The 21,272-nt window shown below is 48.2% G+C and overlaps 1 pseudogene; it reads left to right on the forward strand.

The window, feature by feature from the left end:
• Positions 1-270: 270 nt before the first annotated feature.
• LOC117191842 lies at positions 271-3,102 on the forward strand (annotated as a pseudogene).
• Positions 3,103-21,272: the final 18,170 nt, after the last annotated feature.

The raw sequence follows: 21,272 nt of genomic DNA on the forward strand, positions 1-21,272 counted from the left end.
TTCCCACCGTTCCCCATGTGTCTTTGTTCACTGTAGCGTGGCGGAGGCCTTCGGTGTGGGCGTGGCCTGGGCTGCAACTGCAAAGAGCTTGCATGCAAAGCCTGGCATTATCTTCTGTCGGAGATCTCAGGCCCAGGCCGCTCTTGGCCATGTTTGCTACTCGAATTGAATGGGCCACAATGGGAGAGAAAAACAAACGTATCAATTAGCAGGAGAAAAAAGCCCGAGCTCGAGCTCGAGCCAGAAAACGAAAATCAAACAGAGCAGGCCCCGAAACATTTATATATTTGGATAGATCGATTTTTTTTTTTGTTATTTTCTTAGTCAGTTTTCGATCATGGCCAAAGCGTTTTTCCGCAGCGAGGAAATGGAGCTGTGCCAGCTGCTGCTGCACACGGAGAACGCCTTCGACTGCCTCATGGAGCTGGGCCACCACGGGGGCCTGCAGTTCAACAACGTGTACGACGAGGATCGCCAGCTGAACGGGCTGTACACCAAGAAGGTGTCGCTGTGCAACGAGCTGATCCGCATCACGACCAGTCTGCAGCAGCAGATGGTGGAGCTGCAGATCAGAGTGTACTTCTATCCGGACGTAGACCTGGAGCACCGGCTGCGCGAGCGGGACCTCAAGGAGTACGGCGAGCGGCTGCGGCGGCTGCACGTGGAGACCAGTGCCGTCATGGAGCACTACCAGGCCCTGGATCGTCGCCGCTACCGGATGATTGAGCACCGATACGCGATCAACAAGGCCGACAAGTACTTCGCCTCCGATCAGGGCAGCGAGCTGCTCTACACGGAGAGCACGCTGATGTCCCTGATCAAGGACGCCACCGACGAGGGTCCTGCCCACCGGCAGCTCAACTACATGATCGGCAGCATACGGGCGGACAAGTTCGAGAGCTTCGAGCTGCTGTGCTACCGCCTGTTCGGGTTCAATCTGGTGGTGCGCTTCGCGGAGATCCCCACGCTGGTGGTGGACTACTATGGCCACCGGATGGAGAAGGTGCGCAAGTTCTCGCTGCTGCTGCTCACCAACTCGACCGTGATCTGGCCAAAGGTCACCAGGCTCTGTCACGCCTACCACGTGACCATCTACGAGTGCCCCGAGACGAGCACGTTGCGCATGGCGAAGGTCGACGAGTTGAGCTCGGAGATCAACAGCCTGGAGCGGATCCTCGAGGAGTCGCAGCGCATACGCATACAGATCCTGGAGGTGACCGCCCGGGATCTGTATCTGTTGCGCGTGAATCTAAGCAAGGCCGTGATGGTGTACGATCTGCTGAATCGCCTGCGGCCGGTGGGTGGCCTGCAGCATCAGAAGTATCTGCAGGCCGAGTGCTTTGTGCCCGTCTCGGAGCTCGAGGATGTGCGCGAGGCCCTGAGGAAGGGAACGCGGATGAAGGGCGGAGCGGATAGGCAGGAGGAGGAGCAGCTAGAGCAGGAGCTGGATCCAGATGGTGAGCCGAAACTGAGTCCCCCAAACAGGCCACCGAGGAGGAGTCGCATGCCCCCGTGCTTCTCAAGAAGAACCGCCAATCCAGCCACATTCCAACCACCTACTTTCGGCTGAACAAGTTCACGCAGGGATTCCAGAACCTGATCGACTCGTACGGCATCTCGGACTACAGGGAGATCAATCCGGCGCCGTACACGATCATCACGTTTCCGTTTCTGTTCGCCGTGATGTTCGGCGACTTTGGCCACGGCATCCTGGTGACCCTGTTCGCCCTCCTGCTGATCTGGAAGGAGAAGAACATCGCGGAGAGCCAGCAGGCCGCCAAGGAGGAGAACGAGATACTCAACATCCTCTTCGCCGGACGCTACATAGTCCTGCTGATGGGCCTGTTTTCCATCTACATGGGCCTGATCTACAACGACGCGCTGTCCAAGTCCCTTAACTTGTTCGGCTCCAGCTGGAGCTGCCGCTACAATTCCTCGACGCTGGACCACATGGGCGGGCAGCTCAATCTGGATCCATCGGATGGCAACTTCTTCTCGGGCGATCCGTATCCCTTTGGCGTCGATCCGGTATGGAAGGTGTGCGGCGAGGACTCGATCACCACCTTCAACTCGCTGAAAATGAAGCTGGCCATCATCTTGGGCATTGCCCAGATGATGTTCGGCCTCTCGCTGTCGGCCGTCAACTGTCTTATCCTCGACCGGAGGGCAGATCTCTTCCTGGTCGTTGTGCCGCAGTTCATCTTCATGATCTGCCTCTTTTGCTACCTGGTCTTTCTCATCTTCCTCAAGTGGCTGCTGTATGGGGGCCTGAAGAGTGCCCCCTACAACACGGCCTGTGCCCCGTCCGTGCTGATCACCTTCATCGACATGATGCTGATGAAGAACACCCAGCTGGACGATCCGCAGTGCAAAAACGAGATGTTCAAGGGGGAACGTTTGCTCGAGTATGTTCTCGTGTTTGTGGCCTTCCTGGCGGTACCCGTTCTGCTGGCCGGCAAGCCCATATATTTGCAGCAGCGCCAGAAGAAGCTCAAGAAGGAGCTTCAGGGGCGCGACATCAGCGATCTGAAGCAGGATGGCCGCGACACCCTCAATGAGATGCGCTCCTCGCGGCGCTACTCCTTCGACTCCCAGGAGGACGTCGTCAACGAAAGGCGCGCCTCCAAGACGGACCCGCCCAGGGCCGACCATGCCGAGGAGTTTGATCTGTCCGAGATCTGGATCCACTCGGGCATACACACCATCGAGACGGTCCTGGGTTCAGTTTCGCACACGGCCTCCTATCTGCGCCTGTGGGCCCTCTCCCTGGCCCACGATCAGCTGTCGCACGTGCTGTGGCACATGGTCCTAAGCAAGGGTCTGAAGAGCAACTCCCCCTCTACGTGTCCGTGCCGGTGCTGGCCTGCTCCTTCCTGGCCTGGGCCGTGCTCACCGTGGCCATTCTGGTGGGCATGGAGGGGCTGTCCGCCTTCCTGCACACGCTCCGCCTCCACTGGGTGGAGTTCCAGTCGAAGTTCTACAGCGGCTCCGGCGAACCCTTTCGCCCCTTCAAGTTTGCGGCCTCCAGCCAAAGGACCTAGGACCAAGTGTCTCTCTGGGTCACCAATCCCCAGCAAAAGGCCATAAACCAAAGCTAACTTTAAACAATTTCCATTTTTTTCCTTTATGCCACTCCGAAACGACGGCCATTGCCAGCTGCCACTGCCACTACCACTACCATTACCATTACCACTGTTGCCTCTGTTGCAGTTGCCTCTGTTGCTGTGGCAGGCTTCCTTCCTCCGATGCGGGCGCTTTTGGTGTCATCGACCCTTTAGTGTTGTTGTCTCTGAGCTCCGGTCTGTTGTGGCAGTACACGTACACGTGCACGTACTCTGTTGTATTGCTGCTGCTGCTGCTGTTCGTTCTTGTCTCGTCGTAGTTCAGCTTGTTTTCTAGCCACACAGCTGAGTATTTTGTTGCTGTGCCGCTCTGTTTGCCATTAACACCCACGCCGCCAACTTTTGGCTCCAGCTACAGCTCCAGCTCCAGATCCCGAGGCCCCGAGTCTTGGCATAAATTTTGAACAGCAACCGATGACGCATGCAGGACTAAGTAGACCGGCTCGTGCATAAATAAATTTCGTTAGAGCCACATGGCCCGACTTGACTTGACTTTATTAGATCTCAGAGACAACAGCAAAAGCAGCCCCAAGAACCACCAGAAGACCTGCACTTGGGATACTCTTTTGGGTTTTGGTGGGGTTGGCGATTCGCGTATGCCGCCTAAGTCTTTTGTTAATACTTTCGTTGTGGCCGTGGCTGTGCCTTTGGCCTGTGCGTTGCTCTAATGTTGGGCACACAAATGGCCAACTACTTAGCACTTTTATGGCCCACAATTGTCAAGTCTCCCAGGGGTAACCAGATTGCATCCATTACAGGCCCAGTCCCATCGCCAGCCCCATCCCCCGCCCCATACACTGCAAGAAATGCAAGGTCACGGTGTCGGCGAGGGAGATTCAATTTGAAACTTAAATGTTGATGATTCCCTTTTGGGTTGTCGCTTACCAGTCACGTTCCACTGTTTCCACAGTCTGCTGGCTGGGTCATCAGTTTTTTGAATGCATTGCCGGCGCTGTCCTTTAAAGGGCTGCTACTCGATGTTGCAACAATGACAGCAGCAGCAACCATTGTTGGCACAGGGACAAGGGACAAGCGACTGCGACTGGGACTCTGTCTAGTTCTGCTTTTGGGCCTTTACATGCCGGGGGCATAACAAACGAGGTGGAACGTTGTGAGTTGCTGCGGACACCGCAACTCTACAGTTATACCCGATACTAAGTCAGTATGGCTCTCCTGCGCTAATATTGAACCACACGACAAAGAGTGCGTGCGAGAGAGACAGAAAATCAGTCTGAGCGTGACATCGGGGGCTGCGTAGCCAGTGCAAATTGATTTGTTCCTTTTGGCTACAAAAATGATCTGATCTGATCCAGATTAAGCAATCTGATAGATATGGCCATTATCTATGATTCTGCGTTTTTAGTTTTCTCCAATGTGCAATATTGTGGATGCAACAGATTTTCGTCCTTTGTTGGGGGCGGAAAAAGGGGGTGTGGCAAAATTTGGACACAAAACGGTCAAGGTCCGATATCACAGGAGTGTGGATACCAAATTTGGTTGCTCTGGCTCTTATAGGTTCTGAGATCCTTGAACTCATATTTTGCAATTGGCAAAGCCGACCATGAAACCTGTGTGTTAGAGAGAGACAGAGCGAGAAAGAATGAAATTGTTTTCTTGATTCTGGCTATAATAATTATACGATCTGGTTGAGATTTTACACTTTAGAACATATAGTCATCCTCTACGATTCTGCGTTTTTGGTTTTATCGTATTTTTAAAAATGTGGATGCCACAGATTTTCGTCCTTTGTGGGGGCGGAAGTGGGCGGGGCGAAGTTTTGAAATATTTTTGTAGCAGTGACATATCACAGAAGTCTGGATCCAAAACATCGTTGCTCTAGATCTTATAGTCTTTGAGCACCAGGCGCTGAAGGGGACGGACGGACGGACGGACGGACGGACGGACGGACGGACAGACGGACAGACAGACAGGGCTCAATCGACTCGGCTATTGATGCTGATCAAGAATATATATACTTTATGGGGTCGGAAACGATTCCTTCTGGACGTTACACACATCCACTTTTACCACAAATCTAATATACCCCAATACTCATTTTGAGTATCGGGTATAAAAAACCCGAGGCTAGTGCTGTTGCTGTTGTTGCCGCACGACACGACGCTCGGAAGTAACACACATTTAGCGCTTGGCAGTCACAGAAATAGCTTGAGCCACGGACCAGGGACCACAGACCAGAGATATACCCGTTTTTGGCACTACATCGAAAGAATCTGAGCTAAATGTTTTAATAATTGAGGAGAAAAACACAAAGACAAAAGCGAGACAGATTTTAGGGAGGGAAAACTTTCCAAAGAAATCTTTTAACATTTTTCGGCCATAATTGGACAGTAATTGGAGGAGGTCTGAAAACCCGCTAAAACCCGCAACACTCTTAGCAATTAACAGGGAAAATGTTTACAAATAATTTTCAGCAGTATCTGTGGCACACGCAGCACCGGCTGCCACATATTACGTATACGCGGTGTGTGTCTGCGTGGAGTTTTCCCAAAAGGCAACACGGGCCTATGGTCAAGGCAGTCCCCCTGCCCCTGCCCTTGCCCCCGCCCCTGACATTGGCCTTGTGTAATCGATGAGTATGTTGCACATTTGGTCAATAAACGCATTTCTGTCATTTTTCTCCTTTTAGCCGTTTGTTGCGCGCTCACTGGAAATTTATGGCGCGATTTGTGAGCAAGTTGCATGCCGCAGGCTGCCGGCTGCCTTGGGCTCGCTTGCCACATGCCATTTTCATTTTGACTTTGACATTAATTTGTGTGGCTGCCGCCAGTTGACTAGACCAGGAAGTGGCCCGGGCCCAGAGCCAGAGCCAGCAAAGAGCATCCGCTGGGGCTCCATTGTCATTTTTTTTTTTTTTGGTCGGCACACAACTAACAAGCTGCAATCGATTTATGCGTGCAGAAATGATGATGAGACTGTGGGCCTTGCGTAGAGATTACCCTGGAGTGGCAGGTTTTCTGGGGCTCCTCTGCTGGTGCTCCTTCTTTGGCTCCTCAGCGCCTCTGATGCTCCTCTTCTGAGCCTCTACTGTTACTCCTCTTCTCCTTCTCTGCTGCTCCTCGACTGCTCCTCCTTTGCTCCCCTTCTGCGCCTCTTCTCCTCCTCCACTGCTCCTCTCCCGCTCCTCTTCTGATGCACTACTCGGTCCACATGTCACAACATTTTTTGTGCCACTGACTCCGACTGGGCAATGCTTTGGTTTTTTGTTATTTATGGGTCTTTGGGTGAGACAACGGAGGTTTCCTGCCTTATGGAGTCTGCACTTTTGCCACAGATATATCTGCAGAGAGCCGTGGAGATTGCTCAAGGAAAGGTCACCGGCCATAGCTTTCGATTCTTCCAAGATAAACCAATGAAATCTGAAACTCCCTAGAATTTTCCTAGATTTTCCTCCCTGTTGAAGAGTGTTCTTTAAGTTTTCTTTCCGGTTTTTTGTTTTTTTGGCGACAAAAACCCGCTTCAACGGGTGCTTGTGGCTTATATCGGTAAATCACAGAATCTCCTTTCCTCTCTCTCTCTCTCTCTCTCTCTCTCTCTCTCTCTCTGTGTCTCTCCATCTCTGCGTCTTTTGTGGGCGGCGAGGGTTTATTAAATTTATGCAAATTTTATTTGTAAAAGGCAAAAGAGGCTGTGGATGTGCTCGGTCCAACCCCCCCCCCATCCACCATCCCTATGAGCCCGTCATCGATACAGTCGCTCCTTTAAACTCCCCCTCAGGCTGCTGTCAGCTGCATGCCTCCTCATGTGTGCCATCCACCGAGTGCACACCGCCTCTGCCGGAATATTTTATGATTTTTGATTTAGTTTGAAAGTTTATTAGTTTTCGGAGTCGTCAAAAATGTTGACATCGGACTGACATGGCGCGGGCGTTGCACGCCGATCGCTGTTCACCGTTCGATTGTCATGTCTTTATTACAATCGGAAATGCGGAGGAGGAGCAGAGAAGGAGAGGAGTAGAGGTGCAGAGGAGTAGATGTGCAGAGGAGTCGAGGAGAAGCAGAGGAACTGTGGAGCTGTGGAGTTAAAAGACTGATTGACTAAGGAGCTCCTCGATTTATATGCTAAAGAGCAGGAGGAGGTGCAGCAGCAGGAGGAGCAGCAGGAGGAGGAGCACGAGGAGCAGGAGAAGGTGTAGCACCAAGAGGCACCCCAGTGTGTCACTCGGTGGCAGGAAGCTCTACGATGCATCGAGATACGGCCCCTTGAGTGGCCCCGCCACATGACCTACTCTCGAGCAGAAAATAATGGTGTCTAAATCAATTGTCTTCCATTAATCAAGGCCCAGAGCTGGTGACCATAATTAGGCCAGAGCTCAGCCAAAACGTAGTCGCTGTAGTCGTTGCAGCCAACGCCCCGAGCCGCACAGCTCGTTTCACATATTAAATATTAATTTTTAATAGCATTTCACGCATTTAATAGTCACGAGGGAGCCCCCAAAAAAACAGACACAAAATCGCAGGGCGATTGTTGGCGGGGATTGCAGTAGTACAATTTTTTAGGAACACAAATAAATCACGGAACAGAATACTGATATGAAATATGAAGCGACTTAAAAAACAGTCAAGGAAAAATTTCAGTTACAGAGATTTTTTAAATGGAAATGCGGGGCAACAAGATTTTTTTCTTTAATTTTATTTTTTATTTATATTTATTTAATTTTTTTTGTATTTAATTTTGTTTGTTTTTGTATTTATTTATTTTAATTAATTTATTTATTTTAATACTTGTATTTTTTATTTATTTATATAATTTATTTTTTATTAAATTTTTTTTTGTATTTGTTTATTTTAAATTTATTTATTTATTTTAATAATTGTATTTAGTTATATATATTTATATATTTATATTTTTTTTATATATTGGTATATTTTGTATCTATTTTTTTTTTATTTATTCATTAATAATTTTTTTATTTATTCATTATTTTTTTTATTTTTTTATTTAATATATATATATTTTTTTTAATTTATTTATTTATTTTAATCCTTGTATTTCTTGTTATTTATTCATTATTTATTTTTTTATTTATTCATTATTTATTTATTATTTTTTATTTGTTATTTTTTTTATTAATTTTTTTTTTTTATTTTGTTGCTTATTTATTTATGTTTATTTTTTTTTTGTATACAAATAAATACAAAAATATTCATGGAATACTGGGGCACTCCTGCACTAAGGAGTCCCACCTCTCCCTCTGGCAGCTTTGGAGCCCCCTGTCGCCTACTGTCTGCTGTGGGACATACTCCATTCCCTGCGAAAGAGTATCCCACAATCGAAAAGCGGAAACATCAAACAGGTGGCCGGCCAGCGGTGTGTGTTTTGGCTGCCATAATTTTAATTGTTAACTAGGATCGCTACAGATCGAAGCAGCATTGATTAATATGTGATTTACAATAGCAAAAAAAAGATCTAAAAGGGAGAGAGGAGAGAGGGCCATCAAGGGTGAAAAAAATATATTCATTAAAAATAAACACAACGAGGGGGAACGTTGTGAGTTGCTGCGGATACCGCAACTCTACAGTTATACCCGATACTAAGTCAGTATATGGCTCTCCTCCGGCAGACGCCGCTAATATTAAACGACACGACAAGGAGTGCGTGCGAGAGAGACAGAAAATCAGTCTGATCGTGACGTCGGGTGCTGCGTAGCCAGTGCAAATTGATTTGTTCCTTTTGGCTATAAAAATGATCTGATCTGATCCAGATTCAGCAATCTGATATATATGATCATTGTCTATGATTCTGCGTTTTTAGTTTTCTCGAATGTGCAATATTGTGGATGCAACAGATTTTCGTCCTTTGTGGGGGCGGAAGGGGGTGGGGCGAAATTTTGAGATATACGTTTTATAGTGAGATCTAACAGGTGTGCGGATACCAAATTTGGTTACTCTAGCCTTAATAGTCTCTGAGATTTGTGGATGCCCCAGATTTTCGTCCTTTGCGGGGGCGGAAGGGGGTGTGGCGAAATTTTGACACAAAACGGTCAAGGTCCGATATCACAGGAGTGCGGATACCAAATTTGGTTGCTCTGGCTCTTATAGGTTCTGAGATCCTTTAACTCATATTTTGCAATTGGCAAAACCGACCATGAAACCTGTGTGTTAGAGAGAGACAGAGCAAGAAAGAATGAAATTGTTTTCTTGATACTGGCTATAATAATTATACGATCTGGTTGAGATTTTACACTCTAGAACATATAGTCATCCTCTACGACTCTGCGTTTTTGGTTTTATCGTATCTTTAAAAATGTGGATGACACAGTGTTGTGAAATCCTCGATACGAGATTTCAATGTTGAGCAGAAATGCTCTGGGGAATCTTTGCGTTTAATAATGTACTACACGATATAGCCAATTCGAGATTTATTCATTTGGACTTCAATCAACTTAAACTTTAATCTTAATCGCGTATAGAGTACAATGTAATGGGTAATACGGGTTTAAGCGCGGCCGGCTGCAACTGCTAATTGTCGTTGTGATTTCGTCGACACGCAAACGAAGACTCTTCATGGTGATCGGAAACGAGGTTACGCCGCCCTAGCATGAAACGACGCCGTTCTCCGAGTGGGCAATCGCAGTTAGAGCGCTCTCACTCTCTTTGTAGTGTAACCCTAAAAAAACCGTCCATGCCGCCCCCAATACTGGGACCAGAATTATAAACCAAAGGATGTCACATGGGAATGCTCTGTGAATAAATAAAGTGTTCGTTATGGTACATGTATGGTCGAATAGAGCTAGCAACGGTGGTAGGATTATTCTGAGGTCTGTGGCAACGGTAGCCGACATAGTTTAGAGACCGATCGTTTGTATACGCCTGATGCTGTTTTAACAGTTGCGACTCTGACTAAACTGTCAGCTCCAGGGTGAACTTCTATTATCCTTCCCAGTTTCCACTCGTTGGGTGGCAGTCGGTCATCCTTGACAATTACTAGATTGCTGACTTGTAGATTGTCGGTTTCATGTCGCCACTTTGGACGGGCTTGAAGATGTGATAGCCAATCCGAACTCCAACGTTTCCAAAATTGCCGGATCATTTTCTGTCCTTCCAGAAATTGGACTGTGAGTGGAACATCCCTTGTCGTTACATCCGGCTGTGCTAATAATGAATCTCCAATAAGAAAATGTGCCGGGGTGAGGACAGCTAGGTCCTCCGGCTCCGCGCTTAGTGGACATAATGGCCTGGAATTTAAACAGGCTTCAACTTGTGTTAGCACGGTAGCAAGTTGTTCGTAGGTCATTTTATATCCTGAAAAGGCTCGATAGAGATGTCTTTTGACAGACTTTACATTTGCCTCCCAAAGGCCTCCGAAATTAGGACTATGCGGTGGATTAAAATGCCATTGGACGTTTCGGGCCGCTAAAGCAGGTATTACAGTTGTGGGTAGCTCTCGTTTCAAATGTATTTGCCAGGTTTGAAGAGCCCGGTCGGCACCAATGAAGTTCGTGCGCCGTCGCTATACATGTGTTGACAGTACCCCCGACGCGCGATGAAACGTTGTAGGGCCATGAGAAAGTGTTCGGTGGTTAAGCCCGTGACCGCTTCAAGATGAATTGCCTTTGTAGCCAAACAGATGAAAACTGCGATATACGCCTTGTAGTTTGTGTGTCCACGGAATCTGGATGCTTGAATTTCGAACGCGCCTGTATAGTCCACTCCGGTGGCGATGAATGCACGAGTTGGCGGATTGACTCTATGTAGGGGAAGATCGGCCATCAATTGTGCTGCTGGTTTCGGTCGGTGACGAAAACATCGGACGCATTGTCGAAGAATGCGTTTGACAGTTTGTTTTCCGTTGACTATCCAGAATTTGTGTCGAATAGTGGCCAGCGTTAATTCGGTGCCGCCGTGGAGTGCGAGACGGTGGGCATTACGCACGACGAGATCGGTAAAATGATGATGATTGGGAATGATCATTGGTTGTCGCTGGCTTATCGGAAGGTGCATTGCATTTCGCAGTCGACCTCTGACTCGTAGAATTTGTTGGTCATCTAGAAATGGGGATAATTGACACAGCTTGTGTGTGCCCGATAGTGCCTTGTTTCCCTTCAACCTCAATATCTCTGTCGCGTAGACCTCCTGTTGAATGCTGCGAACGAGATGAATTAAAGCGTTGTCGAGCTCCTGCACACTCAGTGGTCCAGACAGTTTGTCCCCTTTGGCTTGAATGTTATGTATAAACCGTAGAACATATGCCATGACTGATATTAACCTGTCGTATGAGGACGAGTTTTGGATGAAGGCTTCTGGAGCCTCCGAGACTTCACAGCATTTTGGAACAAAACTGATGGTTTCTTCTCGATTATAGTCCTGTCGATGTCCTGACTGGGAACTCCGTTTGCCGGCCATTGGCTTTCCGGCTGCTGTAGCCATGATGGTCCAGACCACCATAATGGATGTACTGCTAACTCTTGTGGTGTTAAGCCACGAGTTGCGCAGTCCGCTGGGTTTACCGCAGTAGGTACATGTCTCCACTGAGTTGATGTACTATGCTCCAAAATCTGTCCAACGCGATTTGACACAAAGGTTTGCCATCGGTGGGGATCTCCATTTATCCAAAACAAAACGATAGTAGCATCTGACCAATAGAAGGTTGCCATAGGTGGTCCTGCAGTGCGAAGTTGGTCCCGGATCCATTTTGCCAGTTTAACTGCCAGCAGCGCACCCGAAAGTTCGACTCGTGGAATTGTGATCGGTTTCGTGGGTGTGACTCGACTGCGTGCAGCTAGCAAATGAGTTTGAATCATTCCGTTTGGTAGCTCTGCACGAATATATGCACATGCTGCATACGCCAGTGATGATCCATCGCAGAAAACATGTAGCTGTAATGACGCAAGCTCGTGGATGTTGAAGCGCAGCCATCGTGGTACTTGAATTTGCTCGACATATGGCAAGTTCTGTATGAATCCCTGCCATCTATCAAGCAGTTCGGTTGGCAGCGGTTCATCCCAGTCCAGTTGTGCTAGGCTGCCATCGTTGCGTTTGATGCGGGCCATCCATGAGTCCTTGAGTATCGCCTTCGCGGTCATGACACAGGGCGTGATGAAACCTAATGGGTCGTACAGTCGGGCGACTGTGGAAAGTAAAGAACGTTTAGTATGTGCGTGACTGATTTCAAAATTTATCTTGAACCCAAAATAGTCTTGATGTGGATGCCAATAGAGGCCTAAGGTTTTAACGGGATCTTGGTACTCAAACTCTAATAATGTCTTATGAGATAAATGGTCTGGAGGTATGTCTTGTAGCAGAGAAGCGTCATTCGCAGACCACTTTCGAAGCTCCATTCCTGCTGATCGTAAGGCTCCGATCAATTGATTTTGAATTTCTAATGCTCCTTCGCGAGTGGAAGCTCCGCTTTGTACGTCGTCCACGTATATTTCGTGTCGAAGGACCCTTTCCGCGAGTGGGTATCGGTCTCGTTCATCCTGCGCCAGTTGATGTATGACGCGAATGGCTGTGTAAGGAGCTGAAGCGGTTCCAAACGTAACTGTGTTGAGATAATACTCAGCTACTTGGTTGTGTTCGTCATGCCAAAAGATGCGTTGATATTGCGAATCCTCTGCATTCATATCAATGCATCTATACATCTTCTGAATGTCGGCAGCAAAAACAAAACGATGGAAACGCCAATTCAGGACCACGCCGGCTAGATCGTTTTGGAGCGCTGGTCCGGTGCATAGGACGTCATTGAGCGATTTTCCGTTTAACGTTTTACAGGAGGCGTCATATACTACTCTAACCTTAGTAGTGACACTTTCCTCTTTGAATACTGCGTGATGAGGCAAGGTGCAACATGTGGACTCGATTCCATTCTCCTTGCCAATGATGCAATGCTGCTGCTCCTTGGTTGTTACTTTGGTCACCTGGCCTAGTTGAAAGTACTCCTTCATGACTTCCGAATATATGGCTTGCAGCTCCGGCTGCCTTTGGAATCTTCGTTGAAGCATTTGGAATCGATTAATCGCGATTTGACGTGATTTGCCTAGCACCTGCGAAGGGTCAAACAAACGCTTAAGTGGTAACCGTACCAAATACTTGCCGTTTCGTTGACGGATGTGAGTTCGTTTAAAATGCTCCTCGCACCATCGCTCTTCTGGTATGAGCTGTTTTGCAGAACCGAGATGCTCCATTTCGAAGAATTTCTGGACGAGATTCTCTAGCCTGTTGTGGTGACATCTAATGGTGACAGCGTGTGAGCGTGTGGAAGTGGCTCGACCAAAGACTATACAGCCCAGCTGGGTGTGCTGTGCAATTGGTTGGTTCTCCTTTCCTCTGCGGATATCTGAAAGCAGGATCTGTGGGATTACGTCCGCTCCCAGCAGAAGATCAATCCGTTGTGATTTGAAGAACCTGGGATCGGCGAGTTCTATTCCGTTCAAATGAGGACATTGCTGCAATTTGATGGATTTTGAAGGTAATTGCGATGTAAGCGTTTTAAGTATAAACACAGTATCAATGGTAGTACAAAACTGCGAAGTACAAGAACTTAATGACAATTCTGTAGTGTAGGTACACCTGTTCTTGGAGGTGGTCCCAACTCCAGCGATTTCTGCCGAAATTGGATGCCGCTTGAGGTTGAGAGCCTGCACTGTGTGCTCTGTAATGAGGGTTCCTTCCGAGCCTGAATCCACTAACGCACGTACCACAGCTGATTGGCCAGTGTGGGGGTTGTGGATTGTGACCAGGGCAGTGGCCAGAAGGACAGTCCGTGATGGGTCCGTGATGCGTTGCCGTAGCGGAGACTAGTTGCGCAGACTGTGTTCTCACAGACGAGTCGGTCGCTGCAGACTGTGGATGACCACCGGAACTAGTGTTGGGAACAACTGGGAGAGGCTGTGCAGTGCTCTGAGTAGGAAGTGGGGTCCTAGCGTAGAGTTGCGTAGGTGTAGCCCTGCCAGATGAGTCGCTCGTTGTATACTGCCAGGAGTTACCGCAACGAGCGCTATGGGAGGCTGCGTGAGGCTGTGTTGCCACCTGAGCAGGAGTTGGGAAGTGCATCAGTGTATGGTGTCTTTGACCACACTGCGTGCAGTTCCTTTTACTGGTACATTTTGAAAGTGCATGGGAACGGCTCAGACAGTTGAGGCATGCCTTTGCATGATCGACGATGGCTTTCCTTGCAAAGCAGTCCTTGGACAAAAGGACCGGGCAATGCCGAAGATTGTGACTGTCGCTACAGTGAGGGCAGCGTGTGTGTTCGGCAACCGCAGTCTTGGCGTGGAAACTGTTGCCCTTGTATGTTACGTTGCCAACTGACTTCTTCGGGTGCCTTTGATTGACAGGCTGCGGCACAGGTGTCCGCGTCGTGGAGTGGCCCCGATTTTCGAACACATCGATGCAGACGAGACGGTCGTTGAGAAATGATTGTAGCTGAGAAAATGTGGCAAGCTCGGCAGAGCTACCGAGATGGAGCTCCCAAGCTTGCAGTGTCGTGCTTGGCAGTCTGGAAGTGACATGATGAGCCATCCAATGCTGAACATCTAGATTCTTGAAAGCATTGAGACAAACCGTCGCAACATTAAGCATATGTTTTATATCAACAGACTGCTCCTTTGTCAACTGTGGCAAGTCATACAAACCGTTCATATGGTACATAAACTGCAGCCGTTTGTTGTCGTATCGCTTGAGGACGAGACTCCAAGCTGTTGCATAGTTATTTCCCGCAAGCGCCATCTGCTGAATATCCTCGTCGCGATCCGAGGGAAGAGCTTGCTTCAGGAAATGAAACCTTTGGACGTCGGACAGTTTCTGGTTGTTATTGATGAGTTGAACAAATGCATCGTGAAATGCCGGCCAATCCACAAACTTTCCTGTAAATGTCGGTACAGGTAGCTTGGGCAATTGCACTGATGATACAGATGGATTTGCTGGCTCCGGATTCTGCTGTACCGGTGGTGCTCTTGGACATACATTTTCGTAGGCCTCTGATATGATGCTGAATGCCGTTGTATAGTCTTCATCAAAGCGAAAGGCCACTTCGCTGGACACATATGTAACTATGCGTACTTGGACATCGAAGTATTAGTAAACGTTGATGATTTTGCTCAAATTCACCTAAGAACCGTTGCAAAATTTGTAAGCGCGTTTGAAAATAAGCTTTTGTTTTCCGATCTGCGCCATCCTTTCTGAAATTACGCACCGTTTGATTAACCCTCGCAATGAGATTTGTCTGAATAACACTGAGATTGTCGATCTCCACCTGAGGATCGGCTTCGAGGTCGTGGGACTCGGCTGTTGACATGTTGCTGTTATATGTGTATGTACCTTTCTCACCCTTAGTTGCACTCTCTTCGACCTTGTACAAAATACCCACAACGAAACACTTACTCTGGTCCTCGGGAGTTCTTCTCTTTGCTTAAAGCGTAGCTTAAGAGTTTTTGCGAGTCGTTGTTGTTGGTGTTGTCCGAGCGGAGAGCAGAAACTGTGCTACTGTGAGCGTTGAGTTGAGGCCTTGTGTCTAGAGATGATGTGCAGCAACAGAACGCTCGTTGGTCTCCTGGTCTCTGCTTTGCACGAGAGAGAGGCTGCTGTCTAACCGGCGGCTTGTGTTGTTGTTGTGTGCTACTGTCCAGGCGCCGAGCTATCGTCTGGTCTTCTTTGTCCCTGCTTCGTGCGAGAGATAGCGGCTGTTGGATAAACCGTTGGTTTGCGTTGTGTTTGCCGTTTACAGTTGCAGCCGGTAAAATATGATTTTATTTGTACATTTAACTGAACGCGGAACGAGGTAGAATCATATGCGTATAGTACGAATTAAACGCGGTTCCCCTCATGGGCCACCAAAAATGTTGTGAAATCCTCGATACGAGATTTCAATGTTGAGCAGAAATGCTCTGGGGAATCTTTGCGTTTAATAATGTACTACACGATATAGACAATTCGAGATTTATTCATTTGGACTTCAATCAACTTAAACTTTAATCTTAATCGCGTATAGAGTACAATGTAATGGGTAATACGGGTTTAAGCGCGGCCGGCTGCAACTGCTAATTGTCGTTGTGATTTCGTCGACACGCAAACGAAGACTCTTCATGGTGATCGGAAACGAGGTTACGCCGCCCTAGCATGAAACGACGCCGTTCTCCGAGTGGGCAATCGCAGTTAGAGCGCTCTCACTCTCTTTGTAGTTTAACCTTTAGAAAACCGTCCACACAGATTTTCGTCCTTTGTGGGGGCGGAAGTGGGCGGGGCGAAGTTTTGAAATATTTTTGTGGCAGTGACATATCACAGAAGTCTGGATCCAAAACATCGTTGCTCTAGCTTTTATAGTCTTTGAGCACTATGCGCTGAAGGGGACGGACAGACGGACAGACGGACAGACGGACGGACGGACGGACGGACGGGCAGACGGAGAGACAGACAGGGCTCAATCGACTCGGCTATTGATGCTGATCAAGAATATATATACTTTATGGGGTCGGAAACGATTCCTTCTGGACGTTACACACATCCACTTTTACCACAAATCTAATATACCCCAATACTCATTTTGAGTATCGGGTATAAAAATGGGTTGGGATGGGGGGGTGCACACCCAGAAGGGGATGAACAGAGACAGCAGGAAGGAGGGGCATGTGATTAAAAATAACAGGCCCAAAAATGCGCATAAATAACAATCGAAAATAAACGAAAAACCAGAAAACAATTGAAACACAAATACAAACACAGGAGGTGCCACAGCGTGCATGTGTATGTGTGTGGCATGTGGCAAAATGATAGACCATTCGTTTGAATAAAATCTGCACATTTGGGGCACGTTTTGGGGAAATAAACAAAGGGAAACAAAGAAATAAAGTACAAAATAAAATCGAAATAAAAAATAAAAAATTCCTCCAATGAAGTAGAGTAAATTTAAAGAAATTAAAGCGTGCATAGCCATCAATCAATCAATCAAACAAAAGTAGTTCAATGAATATGCTTTTAATTTATTGATGAAATCCCAGTGTCCATGCAGCAAGGGGCACTCCAGCGATTGTTGCCACAATTAGTGCCCGTTGATCCACATGATACTTTCACTGGACAATCGAGTGAAAGATACAGATACATATAAATAGATAGATAGATAGATGGATTGATGGAAGAAAGGGGGAAAAACAGAGGATGGATAGATGGTCCAACAGGGAGGGGCACAGGGGGCACAAACATATCACACACAGAGGGGGCAACCGCTGGGCAGAGAGGGGTCACCCCTGGAGTGCCGGGGAATCGATAGCATTTGCCTTTGCAGCGAAAGCACATGACCCCACAAGTGAATGACCTTTTTCTTTTCCTTGGCTTTCGGGGAGTGAGTGGCACGCTCACGCACACGCCCACTCCGAACGACCATTTGATGGGTTTCTTGCTGTTGCCAATTTAACACCTTTCTTTTCTGCCGCATGGCTCCATTGGCCCCATGGTTCGCCGAAATTGAAGCGTTACAATTCAATTGTTCGAAAAAGAAGAAAAGGGGAAATCAACTTGCACCATTAATGGGCTTCACGCCCTATTTGCATGTTCTGTAGCTGTATCTCTGTATCTGTAATCGATAGCTGTATCTGTATCTGACACACTGCCCTTTGGCTCATCTTTCGCGGCGGAGGGGCGTTCATTGTTTTTTTTGTTGAAAAGAAAGGCCTTAAATGCACCCTTTCTTTGGGTGTAGTGCCTCCCAGGACAGGCAGGATCGTTTTTTGTATGTCTTAGTCACCTTGCCACCGCTTGAAGGGGCTTGCAGTGGCACGGAGTGGCTTGGCATTTTGTCGCATTGAAAATATATAAATTCAAATTGTGTCAATTACGTCGTCGCTGCGGCTGCCTGTCGCTTATCTGCCTCTCTCTGTCTGTGTCTCCCTCCCTCTCTGTCTCAGTCCCTCTCTCTGCCTGTCCCCCTCCCTCTCTGTCTCTGGCCTGTCCCTCTCCTTCTCCGCCTGTCTGACAAACTGCTGAACTGCAGTCGGACTTGACAAACCTGCAACGACTCTTAGCCATGGCCAAAGCCACTCGCTGGCTCGCCTGACATGTCTGCCAGTTGTCGCCAAACGGGTGGCGGGACGGGGGGAGGCGGTAGCGAGGGCTGGCACAAGTTTACTTCCATCTGAAATGGGCAGCCGATTAATACACGATTTCTGGTTTAATGCCATCCGCTGCCCGAGGCCTCTGAGAGCAAAGAACCCAAAGAGTAAAAGTTACAAAAGTTCGAAGTATCTCACGGAAATGACTCGCCGCAGTGCCTCCCGGGTGTGGATGTTATGGATCAGGAATGGAAATCGAAACGAAACGAAACGAAACGAGAGCCCCCAAGGATACAGCATCCTTTAATGGCCAAGAGTTGGTTGAGCAGTCAGTCTGTCAGTTGGTGCTGCTCCCACTTGAGCAGGGGGCAGGGGCAGGGGGACACACGAGGAGCGCATCGTCAAACATATAGACCAGGCCATGTGCTATAACTCAATAATATTAAATGCCTGGGCCGTAGACAAGCGCCTCCGGCCGAGAATGGCAATGGGCAATGGGGACTGGGGAGAGGCACAGCGGCACAGCGGAGTTGTGCCTCCAGGATGCCTGTCTTGACGTTCGCTTCTTGGCAAAAATTTATGCGCATTTTGTTTCAATTTCATACACACACGTGACGTGTAAATTATACATTTGGATGACAGACGACACGCAGGAAATATTCAATCTCAGTGCCAGAAACCCCATGTGCCACGGCATTGTATCTGTATCTGTATCTGTTACTGTTTCTGTTTCCTTTTGGGGTAATTATTTGCATGCAACTTCTTCTCGTGTAAGTCATTTTGTGGTCAGCATTAAGGCCCCGGCCACGGCCCGGCCCAGCACTCAAATTACCCATACATTCTGACCCGAACAGAGCCGAGTCCCCCCCCACACCCCCTCCACCATTCAAAACAGCAACAAGAAGTCAGAGAAGGCCGACTCTTTTGATACCCTCTGCAGACGCGTTGCGAATGGGGGGAGGAGATCCTCTACCAATCGTAATACCCTCTTTTAGGGTATACAAGACATGTACGGGACACAGGCACCAGGGGCACAGGGGCAACAGGGGGAACAGGGGCAACAGGAGAACCAGGGGCATCGGGGCACAAGACGGAGGCACATCTCTTCTCATCTCTTTTCTTCTCTCAGTCTGCGGTTGATTTTTATGGTTTCATTAGTAGCACACACAAACACACACACATGGATGCTCCCCTCCCCCCGTCTGGGCCTACGCGCATGCGTATTCCACTTGGGGCATGGATATGAAGCCGGTGGACAGTCGGTCGACTCAGTCGGCCACTCTTGCGCTGATTGCGGCCTGAGAAAATTCTACTGACCCACAGAACTTTAACTTTTTGAGTGGCATTGTTCAATTTAGCCGCAGACAGACTGACTACGGCGGCGAAGACGGCGACGACGGCGACGACGGGGCACGGGGCACGGGGAACGGCTAAGAAATTTCACAAGCCTGGCGGCCATTTTCTGCCACAATATCAGTCTCTCTCCCCAACTCTCCTCTCTCTCCCTCTCTCTCTCTCGCCTGTTGCTGTCTTTTGTGGTTTTTAGGCTTTCATACAGTTGAATGATGCTGTGTTTTTGGCTGGAGTTTTGCGTCTTGTGTTGTCGGAGTTCCTACATATGTAACGCTCATTAACTGTTGAGAGGCACCAGAGGGAGGAGGCAGAGGCAGGAGATAGGAGGCAGAGGCAGGAGATAGGAGAGGCAGGCGGCAGAGACAGGAGGCAGGATGAAGGAGGGCAGCAGGAAACCGCATAGAATGCTGCGTAGGAGGCACTGGCAAACGTTACAGCGGTAGTGGTGGCATCCAAGGATGCAACCGATGCCATATGCAGAGGCAGTACCACGGCAACCGCTCATCAAGCCAAAGAGGAAAATTAATTAAAGCGGAAGAAATGCTTAACGGGCGATAATAAGGTGGCGAAAGGAAACCTCCACCATTATGAGCACCCCCCCACTCACCCTGAAGAGCAGCGCTCCCATAAGCAGACCACAGACATAATTGCCATATTCCATAGAGCCGCGAGAGTAGAAGATGGAGCAAGCAGTCGACAGGAGCAAGCAGTCGGGCAGGGGAAAACAGTTGGGAAGGAGCAAGCAGTCGGAAGGGGCGAACAAACGGGCAGGAGAAAGCAGTCGGGTAGGAGTAAGCAGTCGGGCAGGAGCAAGTAGTCGGGTAGGAGTAAGCTGGGAGGAATGAGAAAGCAGTAGGAAGGGCCAAGCAGTCAGTCAGAGGCGAACAATCAGGCAGGAGAAAGCAGACGGGCATGAGTAAGCCGAGGCCTCTAGCTCAAGCAAGCAGTGGATTCTCCCCGGGAACAACCAGGGGCAGTGGCAGTGGCAAAGCTTCTATTAGCTATTTCTAATACCAACTTTTTTTGTCGTTCAACCGCATGCCATTCCCATAGAAAACGAGGGGGAACGTTGTGAGTTGCTGCGGAGACCGCAACTCTACAGTTATACCCGATACTAAGTCAGTATGGCTCTCCTCCGGCAGACGCCGCTAATATTAAACGACACGACAAAGAGTGCGTGCGAGAGAGACAGAAAATCAGTCTGAGCGTGACGTCGGGCGCTTCGTAGCCAGTGCAAATTGATTTGTTCTTTTTGGCTATAAAAATGATCTGATCTGATAGATATGGTCATTATCTATGATTCTGCGCTTTTAGTTTTCTCGAATCTGCAATATTGTGGATGCAACAGATTTTCGTCCTTTGTAGGGGCGGAAGGGGGTGGGGCGAAATTTTGAGATATACGTTTTATAGTGACATCTTAAAGGAGTGTGTGTACCAAATTTGGTTACTCGAGCCATAATAGTCTCTGAGATTTGTGGATGCCTCAGATTATCGTCCTTTGCGGGGGCGAAAGGGGGTGTGGCAAAATTTTGACACAAAATGGTCAAGGTCCGATATCACAGGAGTGTGGATACCAAATTTGGTTGCTCTGGCTCTTATAGGTTCTGAGATCCTTGAACTCATATTTTGCAATTGGCAAAACCGACCATGAAACCTGTGTGTTAGAGAGAGACAGAGCGAGAAAGAATGAAATTGTTTTCTTGATTCTGGCTATAATAATTATACGATCTGGTTCAGATTTTGCACTCTTGAAGATATAGTCATCTTCTACGATTCTGCGTTTTTAGTTTTCTCGT

This window comes from Drosophila miranda (genome assembly GCF_003369915.1).
Source record: "Drosophila miranda strain MSH22 chromosome Y unlocalized genomic scaffold, D.miranda_PacBio2.1 Contig_Y1_pilon, whole genome shotgun sequence".
NCBI lineage: Eukaryota > Metazoa > Arthropoda > Insecta > Diptera > Drosophilidae > Drosophila > Drosophila miranda.